The 5,055-nt window shown below is 52.9% G+C and overlaps 2 non-coding genes across 2 annotated transcripts in view; both read left to right on the forward strand.

Annotated features, from left to right (window-relative positions):
- Positions 1–3,937: 3,937 nt before the first annotated feature.
- On the forward strand, positions 3,938–4,091 carry LOC149573977 (5.8S ribosomal RNA). Its single transcript, XR_016361141.1, has one exon. It is a non-coding gene; the product is annotated as a 5.8S ribosomal RNA (ribosomal RNA).
- Positions 4,092–4,315: 224 nt separating this feature from the next.
- Positions 4,316–5,055, forward strand: part of LOC149573978 (25S ribosomal RNA) — a 3,403-nt gene continuing 2,663 nt past the window's right edge. Inside the window, exon 1 of the ribosomal RNA XR_016360963.1 lies at positions 4,316–5,055. This exon is cut by the window's right edge and continues 2,663 nt beyond it. This is a non-coding gene — a ribosomal RNA (25S ribosomal RNA).

The following is a 5,055-nucleotide window of genomic DNA, read 5'->3' on the forward strand; positions in this document are numbered from 1 at the left end:
AATTTATGCCATCAGCTCGAATCCCCCAACGAATGCCTACACGCTTGGACCCTCTCTTAGATCACCTTCTTTAATCACTCGACCGACGCAACTACGGAAGAAAATTGGCAGCGGTTGTCATTCTACAGCGCGTCTGTTCAGCGATTTCGAAGTTGATCTAATGGCGAGCCCTTGTCTCTAGCCATGAGGTGGGTGCTTGGTGCTCTAGCAAAATTTTTTACATGCCTATCACGGCTACAAGGGGAGAGGTGGTTGCCGCGAGCCTCTCCCGTGCCCCCCTCATTGATTCAACGCCGCTGTCAGGGCAGATGGATATGTCGGATTTTGAAATGGTGGACGCCGACGTTGAATCAATTAGAGGGGCATGAAAGCCCACCCTCGAGGGTGCTATTCCTGGACTCTCCTTCAGATCATGATTTCTTGTCACTCAGTTGGCGCAATTTCGGAAAAAGGTTTGGCAGCGGTTGCCAGCCCTCACCGCGTCTACTTGGTGATTTTAAAACTCGATCTAAAACAGGAGCCCTCGTCTAGCACCTCCGTCCGGTGTTGCTCGGGTATTGCAGAAATTTATGCCATCGGCGTGAATCCCCCAATGAATGCCTATGCTTGGACCTTCTCTTAGATCACCTTCTTCGATCACTTGACCGACGCAACTGCGGGAGAGACTTGGCAGCGGTTGCCATTCTACAGTGCGTCTGTTCAGCGATTTCGAAGCTGATCTAATCGCGAGCCCTTGTCTCTAGCCATGAGGTGGGTGCTTGGCGCTCTAGCAAAATTTTTTTGCGTGCCTATCGTGGCTACAAGGGGAGAGGTGGTTGCCGCAAGCCTCTCCTGTGCCCCCCTCACTAATTCAATGCCGCTGTCAGGGCGGATGGATATGTCGGATTTTGAAATGGTGGACGCCGACGTTGAATCAATTAGAGGGGCATGAAGCCCACCCTCGAGGGTGCTATTCCTGGACTCTCCTTTAGATCATATTTTCTTGTCACTCAACTGGCGCAATTTCAGAAAAAGGTTTGGCAGTGGTTTCCAACCCTCACTACGTCTACTTGGTGATTTTAAAACTCGATCTAAAATGGGAGCCCTCATCTAGCACCTCCGTCCGGTGTTGCTCAGGTATTGCATAAATTTATGCCATTGGCGCAAATCCCCCAACGAATGCCTACATGCTTGGACCCTCTCTTAGATCACCTTCTTCGATCACTCGACCGACGCAACTACGGAAGAGACTTGGCAGCGGTTGCCATTCTACAGTGCGTCTGTTCAGCGATTTCGAAGTTGATCTAATGGCGAGCCCTTGTGTCTAGCCATGAGGTGGGTGCTTGGTGCTCTAGCAAAATTTTTTGCTTGCCTATCGCAGCTACAAGGGGAGAGGTGGTTGCCGCGAGCCTCTCCCGTGCCCCCCTCATTGATTCAACGCTGCTGTCAGGGCAGATGGATATGTCAGATTTTGAAATGGTGGACGCCGATGTTGAATCAATTAGAGGGGCATGAAAGCCCACCCTCGAGGGTGCTATTCCTGGACTCTCCTTCAGATCATGTTTTCTTGTCACTCAGCTGGCGCAATTTTGGAAAAAGGTTTGGCAGTGGTTGCCAGCCCTCACTGCGTCTACTTGGTGATTTTAAAACTCGATCTAAAATGGGAGCCCTCGTCTAGCACCTTCGTCCGGTGTTGCTCGGGTATTGCAGAAATTTATGCGATCGGCGTGAATCCCCCAATGAATGCCTATACTTGGACCCTCTCTTAGATCACCTTCTTCGATCACTTGACCGACGCAACTGCGGAAGAGACTTGGCAGTGGTTGCCATTCTACAGCGTGTCTGTTCAGCGATTTCGAAGCTGATCTAATGGCGAGCCCTTGTCTCTAGCCATGAGGTGGGTGCTTGGCGCTCTAGCAAAATTTTTTTGCGTGCCTATCGCGGCTACAAGGGGAGAGGTGGTTGCCGCGAGCCTCTCCCATGCCCCCCTCACTGATTCAACGCCGCTGTCAGGGCAGATGGATATGTCATATTTTGAAACGGTGGACGCCGACGTTGAATCAATTAGAGGGGCATGAAGCCCACCCTCGAGGGTGCTATTCCTGGACTCTCCTTTGGATCATGTTTTCTTGCCACTCAACTGCCGCAATTTCGGAAAGAGGTTTGGCAACGGTTGCTAGCCCTCACCGCGTCTACTTGGTGATTTTAAAACTCGATCTAAAATGGGAGCCCTCGTCTAGCACCTCCGTCTGGTGTTGCTCGGGTATTGCATAAATTTATGCCATCGGCGCAAATCTCCCAACGAATGCCTACGCTTGGACCCTCTCTTAGATCACCTTCTTTGATCACTCGACCGATGCAACTACGGAAGAGACTTGGTAGCAGTTGCCATTCTACAGCGCGTCTGTTTAGCGATTTCAAAGTTGATCTAATGGCGAGCCCTTGTCTCTAGCCATGAGGTGGGTGCTTGGCGCTCTAGCAAAAAATTTTGCGTGCCTATCGCGGCTACAACGGGAGAGGTGGTTGCCACGAGCCTCTCCCGTGCCCCCCTCATTGATTCAACGCTGCTGTCAGGGCGGATGGATATGTCAGATTTTGAAATGGTGGACGCCGACGTTGAATCAATTAGAGGGGCATGAAGCCCACCCTCAAGGGTGCTATTCCTTGACTCTCCTTTAGATCATGTTTTCTTTTCACTCAACTGGCGCAATTTCAGAAAAAGGTTTGGCAGTGGTTGCCAGCCCTCACTGCATCTACTTGGTGATTTTAAAACTCCATCTAAAATGGGAGCCCTCGTCTAGCACCTCCATCCGTTGTTGCTCAGGTATGGCATAATTTTTTTCTATCGGGGCGAATCACCCAACGAATCCCTAGCCTTGGACTCTCTCTTAGATCACCTTCTTCAATCACTTGACTGACACAATTATGGAAGAGGCTTGGCAGCGGTTGCCATTCCACAGCGCGTCTGTTCAGCGATTTCGAAGTTGATCTACACTGATGCAACCAACGAGTTTCTCTCCCTGGCCCGAAAGGTTTGGGAAATCTTGCCAAATTGCATCGTGATGGGGATAGACCATTGCAATTATTGATCTTCAACGAGGAATTCCTAGTAAGCGCGAGTCATTAGCTCGCGTTGACTACGTCCCTGCCCTTTGTACACACCACCCGTCGCTCCTACCGATTGAATGATCCGGTGAAGTGTTCGAATTGCGTCGACGATGGTGGTTGCTGTCGGCGACGTCGCGAGAAGTTCACTGAACCTTATCATTTAGAGGAAGGAGAAGTCATAACAAGGTTACCGTAGGTGAACCTGCGATAGGATCATTGTCAGTTCGAGACCCTGAATCATGTAGGGGATGGAGCTGGCCTCCTCCCTGCCCCCGAAATCTCGGTTACGTGCGAACACTCGGCCCTGCAGCAATGTGCTGGACGGCCAAGCTACGGGTCTAGCGCCGTCGAGGTCGAGGGTCACATCGAATGCCCGTGATCGAAAGCGTGGATTCCCCGCGGGGTGAAGAAGAGACTCGGATGCAATCTGGATTAGGATCGGTGCCTTCGAATGACGTTCGCGTCGGAGCGAGAGGTCTCTGCTCGATTGTAGTTCAGAGGGGGTCCGAGCCTCATCCCCTGTTGAGATTTCACGGTCTGATTGCATGCGCGACGCTGTGCCAGGGATCCGTCATTTTGACGGCGGCAAGTCGGGACATCCGCAACCCCCCGTTGCCTTGCCCAAGTGTGTTGACTCATCACTTGGAGCGTTTTGTGTTTAGGATGGGTGCACTCGCATGATCCACTGACACGGCTCTCCCATGCGTCGCCTCCCACCTTTGTGAGGGGATGGGGCAGTGACACACCACAGCGTTCCTCGTCGCACCCATTGGGTGCTTGGGGTTTGGGATGTGTCAACACCCAACAACACACGGGTGCATCGCGCACCTTAGAAATCCAAAGAATGAAGCACTCTCAGCAACGGATATCTCGGCTCTCGCCATGTTGAAGAATGTAGCGAAATGCGATACTTAGTGTGAATTGCAGAATCCAATGAATCATCAAGTCTTTGAACGCAAGTTGCGCCCGAGGCCTCGGCCAAGGGCACGTCTGCTTGGGCGTCGCACTGCAAAATTTTGCCCTCCCCGGCGAGGAGCGGAGATGGCCGTTCGTGTCCGCAAGCAGCATGCGGTCGGCTGAAATGAGCACGAGGTCCGTCGATCTATCACGACGAGCGGTGGCTCGCAAAGGCCGGCGTTGGTTTGCGCCGATCGAACGATTCCTCGTGAGGAACTTTATTCTAGGCTCAGCGGCCCGCCGCAGTGTGGGCATTACTGCATCTCTACCGCGTCCCTAAGTCAAGCGTGAGTACCCGCTGAGTTTAAGCATATCAATAAGCGAAGGAAAAGAAACTTACCAGGATTCCCCTAGTAACGGTGAGCGAACCGGGAAGAGCCCAGCATGAAAATCAATGGCCGCGCCTGTCGAATTGTAGTCTTTAGAAGTGTCCTCAGCGACGGACCAGGCCCAAGTCCCCTGGAAGGGGGTGCCAGAGAGGGTGAGAGCCCCGTCGAGCCTGGACCCTGTCGCACCACGAGGCGCTGTCGGCAAGTCGAGTTGTTTGGGAATGCAGCCCTACTCGGGTGGTAAATTCTGTCCAAGACTAAATACGGGTGAGAGACCGATAGCAAATAAGTACCACGAGGGAAAGATGAAAAGGACTTTGAAAAGAGAGTTAAAGAGTGCTTGAAATTCCCAGGAGGGAAGCGGATGGAGGCCGGCGATGTGCCCCGGTTGGATGCAGAATGGTGTGAGCCGGTCCGCCGCTCGGTTCGGGGGACGTGCCAGCGCGGGCTATCGCGGCGGCACAAGCGCAACCTTTTGGTCGCACAAATACTTCCGTCGCGGTGGTCGAGGAGCGAAGCGCGCGCCTTTACGGTGGGCTCTCGGGCACCTGTGCACTCGTGGCACTGGCCAGCAGGCTTTCCATTCGACCCGTCTTGAAACACGGACCAAGGAGTCTAACATGTGTGCGAGTTGGCAGGTTGGGAAAACCTGCGAGGTGCAAGGAAGTTGACTGGCGAGATC

This window comes from Cupressus sempervirens, chromosome 2 (genome assembly GCF_028749045.1).
Source record: "Cupressus sempervirens isolate cs-2001-9-10 chromosome 2, ASM2874904v1, whole genome shotgun sequence".
Lineage (NCBI taxonomy): Eukaryota > Viridiplantae > Streptophyta > Pinopsida > Cupressales > Cupressaceae > Cupressus > Cupressus sempervirens.